An 18,709-nucleotide genomic window follows, 5' to 3' on the forward strand; every position below is an offset into this window, starting at 1 on the left:
CACACACAGTGTTGCCCACTCATCCACCCAATCACACACAGTGAGACCCCGGTGAGTAATACTAGCTGATCCTCAGTGACCAATAAAAAGAGCCTGTAGACTGACAGGTTGCTCGGCTGCCCCTGATTTATCGAGTGGGGTCCCTAGTCTATCCCCCTCTACCCTTACCTTAATTACTTTTCCTTTCTCTCCCCTCTCTTGATTCTGCCCCCTCTCTCCAATTCTTCTCTTTCTCTTTTTATATTCCCTCTCTCTCTCTCTCTCTCTCTCTCTTTTTTGTCTTTTTGAAATCGGGAATTGAGGCTGCGGTTTTTTGCAACCCACCAAGATCTGAGTGGTTGGTCTTTATTAATAAAATTAGCTGAGGCATAAGGGAGGAAAGGGGGATTGGGGGGGGGGGGGGGGGGGGGGGGGGGGGGGGGGGATTGCAAGGACCAAGGTAATGGATACTTCAGATCTTAGAGATTGTGAGACTGGAGGGGGATTAAGTACTGGAAAACAAAATATTACTTCTGCAACGCGTGTGTGTGTGTGTGTGTAGTGCACATGATTCAAGCCAGGGCTGAGAAAATGGCCCTGATTTCCTGCGCTGATGAGCCGGTTCCTTGTAAAAGTCAAAAACAAAAACAGATACCATAAGAGTTTTTGTCTATGTGAACACATTCTTTGCTGTCTATCAAATCAAAGGCTCTTGCCACAGTGAAGCCTCCTCACTGTATTTCACAATATAGCAAATGTCAGAGGTGAGCCAATATTACATGGAGACATGGAGGCTAGAACATTTTAGCACTAAAATAATAAATGATTTCATTAAAGCATTGCTATGTGGCTCTTTGTCATGTGTAATGCCAGACTGAAAGCCAATCTTGCTCTTTGGCCTTTAATTTCACTCTTACTGCAACAGCTCCATCAGCTTTCTTTTAAATTAGGTAACAAAGGGTTGACAAAGAATATATTACCTCAATGTTTTATCTTTTTAATGTCTTATCATTTCTTATAAAACCTGCTCTCTGTGGGCAGAGCTCCAGCCGAGACCAAGTTATCTAATATATTTTAAAAAAAATGTTTTTATAGTTAAATTTGGCGGAACTCGTTCAAATCCCATTTGATGGACTGAAGGAGTTACACTGTGGTGCCGAGTAGCGTTTTAATACATCTTAGAACAGAGAGATGTTAAGACAAATGTCCAAAGTTCTCAATGTATTTTTGAGTTGCACTTTGAAGCTATGTGTCACCACACACAGAGGATGTTTAGACAGATGCCCCATGTCCTCAGTGCATATGTGAGGGCACTTTGAAGCTGGATTCCTCTTGATAGACAAAGTTTTTGCTCCCAAACACAGTGTGTCACTCCTAACCATCTTGTTTCAAGTTCCTCTTCTTTGGTCTATTGCAATTCTGGGGAGGCCGTCACACAGTCAGTCAGACAGGGTGCAAACAATTATTGTGTTTGTTGTCTTTCCTCTTCAGGGTCACAGCAAACTAACGCTCTGTAGATATTTCCTCTCATTTGCCACAACAGATGCTACTTAGACTTTCCAATAAGCTAGAAGACACTAAGAGATGCAATAGTGGTGAGAAGGGAGTGAAATGTGTGTCTGTGTGTCTTTTTAAGCCCTCAACAAACACTTGTCTTCCTCACACTCTTCTGCATCGGTAATGTTAAAAGTTATTGTTCTTCATCATCGTTCGTCATCTACAAATCTTCATTTGACTCAATTACTGAGACCAGTTTCAATGATTCCTGCTGCATTCATGTCAGGTTGGAAAGAAGCTATTATGGGAATGGTTTGCATGTTCTTGGTCTTGTTGGCCACCGTTGAGGTTATTGTCCTACTCCTTCTAACCCATTACTGGAGATTCCAACTCTCATAATCATGAATAAGTTTCATGATGGAACACTATATCAAGTTTCAGCATGCAATTCCCTTTGGATGTACTTACCCACTTTTTAATACCAATTGCGATATACCAGAGCCTGGCAGTCTAAATTAGGGTGAGAAACTAATTTGAAGAAATGGCAAATCGGTAGTTATGGTGAGCAGCTCTGGCTAGGGAGGTAGAGCTCATCGTCCAATAACCAGAATGTCAGTGGTTCCATCCACAGCTTCTCTAGTGCGCATGCCAACGTCCTTATGCAAGACAGTGAACCCTAAACAAATTGCCCCTGCCATCGGAGTGTGATTGATGTGTGACAGGAATGTGGTGCAACCAGAAGCTGATTGTGTAAGTAAATGGGCGTATTTGAGTGAGTGACTGATACAAGCACTATGTAAATGCAGCACATTTATATTTTACTATAAATAAGGCAAAACCCTGAATAGACAGGGAGTCTGTCCTGCTTAAAGTCTCACTAAAGTGATGACATATAACATGCTCATAATGTTTCTCTTCGAGAGAGCAATGCCATCAATCTCTAGCACTGTATAAATGAACGGAGATGTAGCAGAAATGTATACTCGGTGACCTGCAGCATTTGCATGACTGAATATATTCTTTACTTTTAGTGACAAACGGCGATTTGATGTTTGATTGCTGCAGAACATAAATAGCCGAGCATGCCTCTGTTTTCTGTCTGACAATACATTTCCTTAGGCTGCATAATAATGAATAGATGTATTTTTAATCTCATATTTGCATTTAAATAATGTTCACGAATAAAGTGTTAGAATATCATTGGATTTCTACAAGAATTTATTAGAGGAGCAAACAAAAATAATACATTTGCCTTTGTTTCTAGGTGCTGTCGTTTGTGGAATCACTCGAACAGCTTCAATGTTGAAAATTTCAGCCCTTTTCTGAAATTCCTTTTTATGAATATATGCAATCATACAATATAAATATATCACGTTGATTTTGGTTTTCCACGTTAGCAACTCCGATTTGATGATTTCACCAAAGACAAAACATTTTCTCTCAGTTATACTATATTTTCTTTCAGAATAACAACGCTCTGAATACATTTTTTTAAAAGGATGCACAGTATGGCCGTTGTGAGGTCAATGTCTGTATCTGATGGCAGACAGCATTCTCTTTGTTGTAAGTAGGAGTCAGCCACTAATGACTGATTTATGCTCAATAGATACTTGTATGGGTACGGCTAGAGCGTCACTGTGCTCTGCGTTTATTTTGTACGTGTAGTTTTCACGTCTTCTGAAAGCTCACAGAGACATACGAAATGGAATGGTACCAATGGAAATTGTGGGGGGGGGCAGTGCAGCTAATACAGAGACTTTGGGAGCTACTAAGTTCAACCATCGTTTTACCTCTTTTTTAAGAGGTTCATTTTCAATACCTCCTCCACCGTCACCATGTTTGCACCATGCCAACTTAATGGACCCATGGAAGAATGTGGGTAGGCGACTGTTACATAGTTTGAAATGGACATATCTCTTTTTCGTCCGAGAAGTCAGCATAAATGAGCCTTTAGGCTTAATTTTTGAAGTTTTTTTGTTTTATACAGGCCCCCATGATGAGCTGGTTAACCTTTATTAAAACTCATATCACAATAGATCCATCAGTTATTTATATGTCCTATCCTTTGAGGGTCGCAGTGGGGCTGGAGCCAATCCCAGCTGACATTGGGCGAGAGGCCGAATCGCTATATTTGAGCTAAAGTCTATTTGTTGGCCGCCATTTCTTTGCCGACTGGAATGGCAGGTCATGACTCGAGCGTCCATCTCTCTACCGTGCAGCTCTCATGTCCATAAATTCTCAGTTCGAATGCGTTTCTTATCTTCAGTGGTGGCACTTCAGGCCATGGCGTTCCTTAGCGAGTGGTTTCATCACATGCTTGGTAACTCTACATCACTGAGAATACGGGAACAGAAATCCCAACTGCTCGGCTTCAAACCAGTGCAGAATAGCTTTGCTCTCACCATGTGGCTTAACTGTGAGTGGCCGGCCTGGCTGAAAATGTAGCTCTGTGTTTCTGTTACTAACTTACAAAGACTCGCGGCTTGTTGCCTCGTTCTGGTTTTGACACCCACTCTGTCAAATTGAGGGACTTTTGATTTAGTTTTGTTTTTGATCGCCATGTCGATGTGCTTGTCAGCAACATGACAGTTTGGTGGCATTGCTGCACAAAGGCTAGCACCAACCCCATTACAGAGCTGGTCCATGAGCAGAAAGCCACTCTGGTGCTAAAAGTAAATCAATAAATTAGAAATAGAAACAGCTGAGCTCATGTTTAATCACTGTTTAATGGCCGGGCTTCGTCAGGCTAAGTAGCGGGCTAAGGTGTGGTGTTATGTCTTTCTAATTGGGCTGCTTTCCTTAGATTAATTAAACCAATTCATGCTTACGCTATTATTATACGTGCATCTTGTCTTCATATTAAATGCAATTACCAGTTTCTCATAGAACTCACCCAGATGAAAGTAGATATTATTATTACTTATAGTGTAGATCAGCTCCTTCTTAACATTTTCTCCAAATGTCTGTCCCTTCAGAGCTGGTGCATGCAATATGACCTATGAATAATGAAAATTTAGCATCAGCACTTGCCCTGGAATGCCCTTTGAAAAGGAATAATGTCGAGCATTTCTCATTTTCTCACTCCGCAGGGTGTTGTTCAACATGGCTGCTCCAGCTGTGTCTGGATGTTTGTGTTGTTTTCATCAAAGGTACCAGTCACCGGTCCTTTGGCAGATTTCTGACCCACACAGACACACACACACAAACACACACAGAGCCACTCTCATGACAATACTGGACAGGACACTCTCAGGTGTTTGTCATGTTCTGGCCAATATTATGTCTGTTTATGGTGTGTACATGTCTCTGCAGGACCTTTTAATATGTTATAAACACATTTAAAATGTCACCAGAACTGAATTGGACTGGTTGGTGGAGATAAAAATCATAGAATTGCAGTCTAGAGTGGATTAAACAGCTCTGTGCCATAGTTCATTCTAAAAGATAATCACATCTCTTACAGCCATGCCCATGAAAAATCACAGGATTAATGAAAAGTAGATATGGTATTTATTCCAATTTATTGTGGTATGTAAATGCATCAAAAGTGATTTGTGCTCACAACTCAAATGGAAACCAAGAGCGCATTTTCAGGTTTGAAGCTGAAATATGAGCATTTCCAAATATTTAAAATGTAATGAAAGAAGAGATGTCCAGTCATCCAGTCACTAATGCTAACACTAAGACTTGTTCTAATTCATTTTTATGAGAGTTTGATAGCCATTGCATTGTCAAGCAACAGCTGCAGCCTGACAAGTAATGTGAACTATATGAAGTAGAAAGTGAAGTTTGGATGCATGTGCACATCAGACTGTAATGCTTTAGATAAAAGTTTCAATCATATTCCTTCTGTGAATTCTATTGATTCATTCAAAACTCTGGAGTTTTCGTTTTTCAGATAATGTAGAAAGAAATATTTGTTTTAAGTTGTTGGTTCAGAAATGGGTTTTGCGGAACTGTCAATGTCCCTAGCGATGGGTTTATACTTTTACATGCAGAGGCTAAACTACGATTTCCTGTGAGATACATTCTTTAATTTAAATGCATTTTCTTCCTTTCTACTTTGATGCATTTGGACAGTTCTGTCCCACTTCAGCCCGCTGTGCGATATCCAACCTACTCACTAATATAAACATGAATAAAACGAGACACAGGGTCTGAACACCACTTGAAAATAGCAGTTTTATAAAATTGCTTTGACTATAGATTAAATAAGTAAACAGACATTTCTGCACGCTGTATTATAGCCATTAAAACAAAATATAACAAGGAAAGAAAAAAAGATGTTGTGATAGGTCTGTTTACTTCCCCGAAGCTGCTGGGCATCAATTAGCCCCATCACAAGCTGTGAGGCGGTGACCCTTACGTCTGTCTCCTCGCCCTGTGCTGAGGCGAGCCCAGACCTGCAATATGTTGGCACAAAGTCTGTGTGTATTTCTACGGGTGAGCTTCAGACACCGCTGAATATATGGAAGCGTCAAGCCAAGGTTGTTGTTTCTTGTCTTTGGCAGACTGCCTTTCATTTTCTATTTGGGAAAAAAGTATTTCTCTCTTTGTATTTTATTCTTTGTATTGTGTGTGGGTGTATGCAGAAGTAATGTGTATGGACATAATGCATTAAGCTCTTTTTGTGTTAATATATGATGATGAGGTAAGATTACACGACTTTGATTTGAGCCGTCTTTGCGGCTGTCAGTGATTAACGATGCGACGCTGTGCCAGTTTCGACGATCACTACTTTGTCAGGAGGCTTTTTTTCCAAAACAGAATTTCCTCTTATTACCTGTAATTAGAAGACGTATTTGTTGAATGCACTCATCCATAAATGTGGGTTACTTTTTGATTTTGACAATGACGAAAAACAGCGAGTGAAGATCAAAAAGCACAGAGGAGGTGCTCGACTTGAAGCGGCCTCGCTTTGATGCTCCCAGGTTCGTTTAATCAATCACGCCAGGCGTGAATAAAACGCAACTGTGTAACTCTTTCAAATATCAAAAAGTCACTGTTGTTATGTAAATTAATTAAAACATTTTTAAAGAGATGCCCTTTCTGGTAAAGCTGACCCACTTTTGTGCTCATGATCCTTTGTGCCGCAATAACAAAGTGCAGACTTAATCTCTCAGATTAAAAACTAATTTGATAAATGATGTGCCTGACCATGCAGGTTAAAACGTGCATCATTTTCTCAATTAGTGCTAAGCTGCCTTACATTGTCAATCGAGTTGGAATCTCACATTCTGTTTCCATTTCAAGGATTCAGCTTTTGACCACTGCTGAAGTACACAAACAGTGCATTTGAAATCCCTGTAAGAAGGAGAGCACTGCTTCCATGATGCATTTCATGTGGATATTATGTTCTGAACTAAGGACAACAGCAACAACTGCAGCATCTCTCTCTCTCTCTTTTTCTAAAAGCTTAATGAGGCCGCCACGCATCACAACCAGAACCACATTTTTCTGCATCATAGCTCAAAGCTTTTGTTTTATTTTTGTATTTATCACTGTGAAGCTGTGGGACAGAGCGAAGCAGGGAAAAAAAAGGACACATGATGAACCGGATGGATCAAGAAGGAGAAATGAGAATAGATATAGGGAGATGGGGTGAAGAGATACACAGCGAAGAATGCTCAGAGCATTGTGCTCTCCTGCCATACTGGAGCGGGCGGCAGGGGCGAGGGGGGGGTTCAAAGTGAGGCTGATCACCATTCAAGGAGAACTCATTTCATAGCCATCACTGCCAACACCTGTGGCTCCCAGGGGATGTGGTGGTGGTCATGGTGTGTGTGTGTGTGTGTGTGTGTGTGAGAGAGAGCAAGCGAACGAGAGCAACAAATCTGAGCATAAATCTGTTAGAGAGCTGAACTGAATTTACAGCACGCTTGGTGGCAAACATCCACTGTGAAGCTCCGCTCAGCCTTGATATTTAAAACCCCCAATCTGATGCGCTCTGTTAAATCACTGATATCCCATGATTGGGTTTGTTAACACGTCAATTTAGTGTCTCGAAAATATCCCCACCTCGAATCGTCCCACTTGTTTACTTAGCTCTGTCCTTCGAAATTCATGTAAATGCTGGTAAGCTGGTGTTGTCCATCTGTAAGAGCTTCTACTTTAGGAGTCAGAGTGGCTGTATGAGGCTCCTAAAACATTTAATTTCCATCTACATGTCAGACTCCGTGAACATGTACATGCATTTATAGAGCATGGCGTCATGGAGCCAGATGTGATCCCGTCACTTTGAAATAAGAATACATGTTTGGAGGCAGCCAGTTGCCATTGGGATAATTGCAGCTTGGTGTCCAAGGGCTTAAAAGGATGCATACGAGGACACAATGATAGAGGCAGCAAGACGTATGACGTATAAAGCGAGGTGAAGAGGGAGAAGTGAAGAGGAAGACATGATAGACCTGCAATTATGTGCATGTGTCGTCGAAAACTCAATCCTTTAGCCAACCTTATTTGTCATAAACTCAACCTTTACCTACAGTTATACTTGCAGTTTAATGTGCAACATATTTAATTTTATCGAAAACAGCAAATTATAATGAAAAATCAACACAAATCAAGACAACAAGGGCCTGTAGTGTGACAGTAATGGAGGAATCCCATGTTTGAGCCAGACGAACCACAGTAACCATAGGCTATCAATGCACAAATCCCAGCCCAACAATCCAAAAGAGAAAACCTCCATGGACAAGTTTTTGTTCAAGTTCCATTGCACATTCTTTCTCAAATCACTGCACTCACGGGTTGAGCCACACCACTGCGTCGAAGATTTCAAAACGTCTGTCATATCCCCCAGGTAAATCCAGGAGGGATATAGATAGCTGCTTGTGTCTGGAGTCCCACCGCTCAGTGTTGTATGAAGTGATCTCATATCCGATCAATCGGTTGGTCTCGGTTTGCGTCCAGTGCCAATGCACTTTTATGTGCATGCTTAATATACAGATGTGGAGGCATATGAGACACCTGAGCTTGTGTCCTCTCCCAGGCATGTAATCAGTGTTCAGTTTTGTTACCCAGAGCATGATGGTTATATATCCTAAAAAATAGGATCATCCATATCTGTAAGCTTGCAGAAGACATGCACAAATATGAACAAAATAAACGTAGAGAGCAGACAGAAGGCTCCAGCCATTTCCATATACTTATCTTACGTTGAACATGTGTTGGTTAGGGTGTTAGTTCAAAGTTGGGTTTCAATCCAAAGACATTACTTGCAGTTTTTTGAAAAACAATAACATTTTCAATACATTTGGATGTAAATCCAGTTGTACACAGCAATACTGTGTAAACTGCAATGTTGAAAAGGTTCTGGCGATTAATAAAGTTATGTCTTTAACGTTAATTACACTGGGGACAAAGCTTTGAAAAGCAACACACAACAGCTTTAATATTTAATGCACTTTGTATGCGGCAATGCGTTTCCGTGTGTCTATTTTTCTGTCATATATGTCAAGTACAGCGCCCAACAAGATGTGAAGCAAACAAACCAGTGCATTATAGATAAGCAGTCTGCTTTATGGCGTCACATAATTTATGAATCCTCTCTCATGAGGTGTATTTGATATTTAAAGTATTCATATGATTAAGCACACACTCTAAGTCCATTTAGATGGCTTGTAAGCAGCCTTTGTGTTTGGCTGAGTAAATCATTTGGAATGACTGGTGAACAGCGCCCATGAGATTACATAACATGCTGTTTTAGCTATGTGTCGTTCACAAATAGAACTGGATGCACAGTAAAATATTATGTGTATACCAGGCTAAAGCTGAAAGATATTAGTTGATTCAAGATTTTGAATCCCTGTTCTCCTTTATTACGAAGTCAAGCCTCGTTAATTTACAATCTGCCCCATGTGTTGTAAATCCCCTCATGTCGTAAGAGTGGTTTACGCAGCTCCACATGATCAGCACTGTGTTCAAAGACGCCCATCGGTGCAGGCCAATAATAACCCTGACCCTTCTACACTGACGTTCTGTAAATAGCCAGCAGCAAGATAATGCAACTCCTACGTGGTCCACTAAGGACATCCACACAGCCATCTTTGATGTTGAAGCCTCCCACGGCTCCAATTCACCAAAAAGCTGTTGAACGGCACAAATTCGCCACTGCATCCAAAAATCAAGAGGCAAACCAACGCTTTACACTGAAATGAATTCATGGGTTAAGATGGTCACACTTCACACACAGTTAAGATTATGTGAATATCCCAACAACAGGTCAAATGGAAGTTAAAGGTACATTTGTATTTGTGAATTAAATTGATATTGTGGAATATTATTATTGTGAGCTGGTTAGCCTGCTGACGTTTTACCCAGAAAGTGTCATGTCTTAATCAGGGGCATATTTAAGTCAATTTATCGCAAAACGTTAGAGTGATATGTAAATAACAGAACTCTGCATGCAAAGAGCTATATTAATCCCACAAAAGCATAACGTGTAATTTCATTGTTGCTTTATTGGTGAGCCAACAGTGTTATGTTTCTGGCCTGATGACTCCCTCAACTAGAAAGCCGTGCTTGTACATGGTTTCCACTGTTAGAGTCATTTCTGCATCAAAAATAAGAGGCTGTTACGGATCAACGTCAATGTCATGCACTGGTATACTGTGTAGATAACATGCTCAAGTGTTTTAATAATTGCATCCATCAAACAAGTAGAAATACTATGCTGGAGCACTTTGTTATGCTAGACAAGCCAACACGAATACTACCCTCCGGCCTCAGGCTGTAGATGATGCAGGCAATTCATTTCTTAAACTGTTCCAACACAATTAAATCAAACAAATCCTCATAATCATCTTCTTTTATTACCTCAATCTCTGCCTGTAAGTTTTAGGGACTAGTTCCTATAAACTGCAGCTTTGACTTCAGCATAATTGTAGATACAACTTCATGCAGTGCAGACTTCAGCAATTTCTGAGATACATTGAGATTCATTTGGGCCTTCCTCTAGATCTGGTAACGTTGAAATATGCATCTTCATCCATTTTCATCCTAAAGATCTGCTAGATTCCTCAGCAGGGAATTTTTGTAGGTGTACTGTGTGATATGAGTCTTGGTGCAGCACAGGATGCCTGCTCGCTGTTCTCGTTACATTTTGAGAGCCCTTACCAGTGGAAATACATTCTCTAGCCAATGTAAAATTCATGTCCAAAAACTGAGAATTTATGTCCCGCAGATTGCCATCAGCAGAGTATGACAGGCAGCAAGACTGAAGCAGCGCAACCTGTTTTCTTTGTTCAGAAAATCTTGTTTTGCTCCGTGCTCATATACACAACAGCTGTTGCCCTTTAAGAAAAGTAGTGGGTGGCCTTTGTTTTCTCTGAACTGCAGGGTTATCAGATGTTTTTTTCGGAAGCTCATGAATAGATGTGTTTGCGCATGAGCTTGAGGTATTACTCTTGTTGTGGGCGCATAATCTGTTTACAGAGTCCCAGACATTATGGGGACGAAAAGCGAAAGCCCACGATGTAAATCCTCACCGGCATGCTTTGATGTTTAGGTTTAAGTTCGGTAAAACGTATTTTATCCATCCAGGAAAAAAATATAATGTCCTCTGAAGTCATTGAGACCAGACTGTGTGTGAGTGTGTGTGTGTGTGTGTGCATGTCTGTGTGTGTGTGAGTGAAAGCACTCAGCCATGGCAGGCCACTGATTGATGGCTGAGCAAGTCCAAAATGCTCCATGGCTGCTACAGATCGGCACAGCGGAAACCTGGCACCAGAAGTACTCTGAAACACACAAACATGTACAGGGCATACATACACACACTCCTTTTATTCTTTCCTCAACACCAAACCACAGGCAGAACATCCCAGATTGGGGGGTTGTCGCCCACATGCCCTCCACATCTAGTCGCCGCATGGACCTGCCAAGTGTCGGTTTGTGAGCGCCAGAATGTAGCTGCGAGCATATGGGGACGGGGTTAGGATTTACAGGTTGTTTGCAGTGTGGAAACACAAAGGCAGACCATTTTTGTAAAGGACTAAAATGAAATATGCTTCTCTGTGTAAAATATTTCGAGTTAAAGACCAGTTTTCTTTGGTGGGGCCGATTTTGATTTGCGAGCATGTGCATTTTAAAGCCTAAACAAAGGAAAAACAAATGACTGTTGACGTTGGAAAAGCAGGAAGGGGGAGGGGGTTTAATACGAGGGGGTTACATACAAAATTTGAGCCACTTCTGAATTTTGGGAACTAATAGAGTGTGTGCTGCAGTAGTTGTGCTTGAGAACATGATATCCCTAAGGTGCTATAGCTCAGAAAACATATGCTGCTGCCTCCAGCAGATTCTAGGGCGTCCTGCATGGCACACAAATGCAGTATAGACACACACACACACACACACACACACACACACACACACACACACACACACACACATTTGAGATGCTGTAAAAAATAGATTAAAAAAGCATGGAAAAATACAATAGATGACTCTCTAAAACTACAGTACACTCGAAGACCGTAAAACATGCCAGTCTTTTCTCATTTTTATTCCACATAATTCTCACCTGTTACCAATTCAGCTGACAATAAAGTAGAGTTTATTACAGCAGCTGGTAACCAAGGCTCTGAAAAGTAATAAAATAAAGCTTCATCAATTTAGTTTTGCTTGCATTACCCCAGGTGAAGTCTATAGCGGCAAGATAAAGGCACAATTATGTGTATGAGTACCCCCTCGAAATAAAAATATATAATTTCCAATTAATTGCTCCTTGACAGACAAATTGTATTAGTGCATTAATGAAACATCAGTGGAATACAAGTGTAACAATTCGACCAAAGCGCTTTGGGCAACAAAACTGGATATAGTAAAAAGTGAATATTTAAGGGGAAATAAATGGAATGTGTTGACAGTGAACATTTTGCAGATTCATTTTCTTGTGTGTAATCCAGAGAGAGACAAAACCTCCTGTAGGGTTTTCTTGGTTAATTAAATATTTGCACAATATATGAGGCAGAAGATGGGGCTCATCTGTGCGTCATCCATGTTTTGTGATTATCTCACAAATCCACATTTATATGAAAATCACAAAACCATCATGTGGAGGCAGGAAGACAAAATCTCGTAATAGACCACAAGCTGTTGAACGGGTTTTAATACTTTCCCTGCCGCCTGTAGGCAGGGGCTAAACACGCATTAAGGTTTCCATCCCATTCATCATTGCTGAAACAACAATGCACGGCAAAGCAGAGGTGAATTCTGACATGACGTGTTTTTGTCAGAGCCAATCAAATCGCCGCCTCTGGCTCCCTTCTTATTCAGCGTTTTTTTGGGTCAGACTCCGGCGCTGCGATGAGCTTGAGAGGGAGACGTGGCTGCACAAGATTATTCTCAAAACGCTGTTTCACGAGTGAGTGATTCACTCGCGTCACCATCTTTCAGCAGCACATTACAGGGACATAATGGCTGAGCAGGCTGTTACACGACCAGGCCAGAAACAAAAAAGAGGACGATACCTAGACAAGACTGTTATGAAGTGGCTGCGTGAATTTCAGTCGAGAAATGAATAAAATTGCAATTAAGACGGATTTACTGCCAAATGTGGGTCACTCCGAGAGACTCCACTTTCTTCTCTCCTCATATTTACCTCCCAAATAAACTGAAGCTCTGTTAACCTGCACAAACAGACGACTGAAGTGCCTAATAATTCAGCCAACCAACCAATGCCCATCTAATTCACACATATGTCTGAAAATACAGCAAGCTGTTTACCCCCTCTAGCCAAAAAAACAGAAACCCACATGTCAGTCAGTTCTGCTCCATTTCAGCTTGAACCTGCACGCTGCACAAAAAAATACCCTGCTCGGCTAATATACAGTAAAACCTCAGCGTGGCCTGGTGCAGGGATTCAAAGGCAAAGAGGAGATTTCACAGTTTGATTCTTCTCCTCCCTTTGGCCCCCGAGGAGGTGAGGAATCCTCCCGCCTACCTCTATAAACCCATGTATACCAGAGAGTCTGTGTAACTGGGCTCATTCCAATGAGGGGCCCTTTTGGCACTGAGCCCACGCTGCTCCATTTTTAGTCTGCGTCGACCTCACTCACCTCTGATACCAGGGTCAGGTGTGCATCAAGGGATTTCAGTTAACATCTATATGTAGGGAATATGCATTTTATTCCAGATGCTCTCGGCTACCTATTTCCTATATTTCATTGTCTGAATCATGTGCAGATGGCGGCAGTAGCTTTAAGGATTAAATCTCTTGCCCGTGACTTAGAAAACCCCGGAGCAGATCGGGACAGCCGAGGGGAAATGGGAGAATATTTCCCCTTAACCCTGAGTGAAAGTGCCCTTGAGCTGCCACCTATAGCATCTAATTGGTTCACTGGAGCTGCTCAGCAGTACACAGCAGAAGGCTGCTGTAGATTCATTTAACTGTGTGAATGTGAGGCGGGGGAAGGAAAGAAAAGCAACTTCACCCTCCTCGATAAATACAGGCAAGAAAAATGCAGCCTAGATACAGTGCTGTGGGGTAGAGATCCGCCTGATTGATCAATCCTTCTCTTTGCTGCCTTCCCGTCCTTTTGTTCTGTTTCATCCATTTTAATTCCTGTTATCTCATCTCAACTAATCTGCCTCATATTACAGATAGCGCTCCTCTTTTGATGGGTATCCTATTGATTTCTCCGAGAACAATAGCGAGGCCCGCTCCTGCGACAGCTTCTCATCAAGAGTGCGCAGCGACAGGTACCACACACGCCGCTGAATAGCAACACTCACACATATGCCTGCATGCGCTTGCCTGTGCGAAAGTGATGGAACACAGTGTAATATAATTATGGGCCGTCCCCCTGTGACCTTTGCATTTGCAATTTAGCGACTGTGTTTTGTCTGAGCTGGCTCTTTTTTTTTTTAAATAACTCAAGCTATGCACCTGCTCTCCGTCAGGAACATTTGTAAACTTGTTAAGCAAGCAACAAAGTGCTGTCAACTTTAAAATCTGCCCAGTCCCAGCAGTTTTACGATCAAATACTACACGTCTGGCATTTATAGAGTTTTCAAGGCAAATTTTTTATACTTTTGAGGTCAAATCGCATATCTCAAGGATTTTTCCTTGCCAGTATTTTTTGGCATTCTGCGGAGGCAATCTGAGCGCAGATCTGCTGAGTTCTAGCCTTAAGGAGACTCACCAGGCCCGCACAGCTTGTCTCTGTGGTCCTCATGTCAAACCAGGAGCCTCAGCCCAAAATAAGAATTATCAAAAAGAAATTAATATCTTACAGAATAAAGACGGAGCACTTTAAAAACCATGGCTGTAACTTTTTTTTCTGGCTTTTCTTTATGTGCGTGTGAATAGAAGCCTGTGAAACATCAGTCTGTCCAGATGCATAAAGCATCACAAGTTAAAAAAGAAATCTCTAGTGTCCACATTGTTTGAAAGTCTTGAAGCTGCAGGCGTATCGCTCCTAATTTCAGCATTATACATTAGAACTTTGAGCCTCAAGTGTGTCAGCATTATTCATGAATATATTTTTTTTTAGACTGAACACCTCAAAGCTAAGAAAAATTACTACCACAGCGTGATGATGGGAACACCTGGAGTGAGACGAATGAAGGATATGACTGCCAATGACTGAATAACATCCCACAACAATACATGTGAGTGCCACCTCCCAGCTACACATGTATAAAATAAAATCATGCTCCTTGTGTGAACATCATAGAATGACTCTCTCTTTAGATATGCACTAAACACAAAAAATATCAGTTCCGCAATCGTACATGATGTTCAAATTTCAGATCCATTAAATATCATCTGAGAATTCAATGAAAACACATCTTGGATCTGCATGAAAATGCAATGCGTTCATCCCCGACCCATTTCGCATCCTTCCACCAAGTGTCGTGGTAATCCGTCAAGGAGTTTTTTCATCAAACCTGCAAGCTAACACACAAACAAACAGACAGCTTTCCACAGCTGAAGACAAATCTGTTCGGATGTCTCAGTAGACATACCAGGGTATCTAGAATAAGCTTTATTTTTGGTTGCATGCTGCCTCTTTGCGCAGCACAACCATCCACCTGGGGAACGCTGGTTCAAGTGCAATTTAGTGCATCCTGTCAGTTTTCCACTTCAGGCTAAAACGCCTCCGGTGAAGTTACCTCACATTAGGCAACGGGACATCTGTTAAAAATGCTGAAAGCATATTAAGCATGGATCTGTGTGTCACTGAAATGTGCTCAGTGCTATTGTGGGGACGCGGTTCTCTGGGCAGCAAGACAAATCTCCAGCAACACGGATTACAATGCATAACAGCTGAATGAATTTTTCTTCTTGCCCTGCTGCATTATGTTCGCTTTCCCAGGCTCCACATCGACCGACTCTTTCTGCTCTGCTATCTAATCTTTCAGTTGCTCTCGTCACCATGCTATCAATCATCTACTGTACAAAACATGAAGATTGTCAACACACTGTGGCTTGGACAAATGCAGTTTGACAAGTGTGAGTGGATAAGAACCGACAGAGTAAGGTGTCTGCGTAAGGTCGGTTGTGGTGTGGGAAATGAAGGCAGATCCACAGCGTAGTTACATTCAACCCAGGGACTAAAAGTCCAGTCATGAACTCAAACAGGCATTGTTCTCGAGGCTTATAAACCTGGCACAACTGTATCTGTACTTGTACTGAACCTGCTCAACCTGAGCAATCACGTAGCTAAGATTTGCTCAGTATCTTAAATCAGTGAGCGTAATGTCTGTCTTTTGAGATATGGATGTAACTCTTGGTATGGTAACGGCTGCTGGAGGCTACTGTTCAGAAAAATCAGTCGCCTGGCATGTTCTGCCACAAAGTCAGGATGCTACAGAAACAATGTCATAATTATTATCTGTTAAAATAATATGGTCAGTAAAGAGGAAAAACAAAAAACGAACCTAAATGAGATCAGTAGCTGGAGTGAACACCTGTAATCCCAGACCATCTGTTGCAGGACTCTTCTTCTCCTTCCGTCTCTAGAAATGCTTCTTCATGACTCTGCCTCTATGTTCCGGCATTTTGTAAAAATGCTGAATGAAGTGTGGACCGATCAATATATAAAGTATCTAAACATAAACATTTCCACCAAATTTTATATCCTAAGATGCATTAGACGCTATATTTAACATTTTGAGGCTTTTTTGGCCATGAGTTGAACAGTGATAACATTTGTCAGAGCATGTACATTTTAAGTGGATGCATTATTATATCATTACAATGAAAATTGGCCTTATTTAATACATTGCTCAATTACATAATAGACTTGGTTTTTGCTTTTAATATTGCAAACAACACTAGTTGAACACGATGTTACTTGTGTTGCATAAGTTTCTTGAATTCTTTGAAGTCCCTTGCAAACATACTTCCTGTTATGCAGCGCAATATAATGGTGTAAAACAAATCCTGGTATGGAAACATTTGTTAAAACTATAGCAGCAAATTAACAGCAGCCAATGGCCAAGGGCATTATGGTTTCAGTTGTCAGTCTGTCCTATCTGTGACATTGTGAACAAGATCTCTCAGAATCGCCATTTAGGGATATAAACTAATTGGATTTTAATGGTCAGAGGTCAAGGTTGCTGTCATCTCACAACACAAATATTTGTGCCTAGCATATGAGTCTGAAAATGAAAAGAATATTGGATAAAACTGCACTGGTTGGCAGAGGCATACAATCACAGGATACTAATTCAACTGTGTCTTCTTTTTCTGTCCTTTTCTTGATTAATAAAGTAGTTAAAACTCACATTTATTCAAGACAGCAAATGGCACTGACTGCATCGCTTTAGACATATCTATATTAATTACCAAATATGGATCCAACAGACCTCCCTCTTTTTATCCCCATCCCATCCATCAATGTTAGATCATACTGTGACTGGCACATAATTTGAAATTAAATTCCGATTATTAAATAAATGCGGTGGCAGTGAATCACTTGTTCAGCATGTGACTCAGTGAGCAGTCCGTGGAACCAATGGGGAAATCAATACGGCAATTCACCTAAAATTAGCAATCAGGAGCACTAATGAAAAAGTATGGCATTACAGATCTTTGAGGACTTTGGATCCTGCTTTAACAGTGACAGTGAAACTTAACCTAACATGAGGTTTTATTGGTTGAGAGGTTCATATGATGAGATAGTTTTAAGTGTGAACTGGTATTTTTTGAGCATGGAGATCAGGTTTTTAATAGTAACCATCCTGCCTATCTGCTTGTACTACTATTCACAAGTTTGGCTGATGTGACAGTTTTTATTATTAGACTCAACAATGGCGAGAGTCAATCACAGGAAACGCTGCTTGTTTGTCTGTTCATATATCTTCACCATCTTCTTTTATTCCCTTGCTTTTATTCTTCTTTTTTTCACATCATGCCGCTCTGATGCCAAAACACGGAGTGAGTAGAGTGAGTAGGAGTGTGAAATAAGTTGGAGTGTGGATGAGAGACCCTCAAACTTTGACATGATTACACTCAGAGTGCAAATGAAAGAACTGGTTCTGTAGTTTGTTAAATACTATAGCCAGTGTCCCCCTATAATTATTTATAATGTAACAGAATACCTTTTCATGCCATCTTTTAAATGTTGTCAAAGATCAAACCATCAGTTGGGCTGTGTTTAAAGGAGGAGACGGAGGACATTTTCTGTTTTTTATTGCCATTAAATCCCATGAACAGACCCAAACCAACAATGTCTTTGTTTTTAACCTAATTACCATACATTATCCACTGCTGACACACAGGAGACGACATTTATTGACTGACATTAAGCAGTTTCTGCTGGAAATTACTGCTACAACTCAATATGTTGTTTAGTTTATTTCACACAATACATAAACGCAATCTAAAGTGGGGTGTGATGGAAACCATTAACGGCTTATATGCAAACCCAATCCAAAAGTTCTATAAAATAACATTTTCAAAATCAACAATACAGGTTATATATTATCATTTTAAAATATGACATACTGTATATCGAACCCCCCATAAATAATAGAATTGAACACTTCATTTCCACATAGCTCAGTTTTCGCATGGGGTTCAAAGGGAAGTGTATTAATTGGTCCGGAATTTCCCTCCATTTACGTTGAAAATGTTTATTTTTGTTGTTGATTTCGTGAGAGAATGTGGGATAGGTCATTATGACATACATATACATTCATTTATTCATCGTACAATCAACATGAAAAATGTGTTTTAACCAGCAACCAGATAATTCCCAAAACATCTTATCAGACATAAAGGTTT

General features: G+C 40.8%; 1 long non-coding RNA gene across 1 annotated transcript in view; it reads left to right on the forward strand.

Moving 5' to 3' along the window:
- Positions 1 to 18,709, forward strand: part of LOC138407057 (uncharacterized) — a 137,247-nt gene that overhangs the window by 16,357 nt on the left and 102,181 nt on the right. Inside the window, exons 2-3 of the long non-coding RNA XR_011240493.1 lie at positions 14,077 to 14,175; positions 14,970 to 15,087. This is a non-coding gene — a long non-coding RNA (uncharacterized lncRNA). The remainder of the gene's footprint in view (positions 1 to 14,076; positions 14,176 to 14,969; positions 15,088 to 18,709) is intronic.

The sequence above is a fragment of the Paralichthys olivaceus genome, chromosome 24, assembly GCF_024713975.1.
Source record: "Paralichthys olivaceus isolate ysfri-2021 chromosome 24, ASM2471397v2, whole genome shotgun sequence".
Taxonomy (NCBI): Eukaryota; Metazoa; Chordata; class Actinopteri; order Pleuronectiformes; family Paralichthyidae; genus Paralichthys; species Paralichthys olivaceus.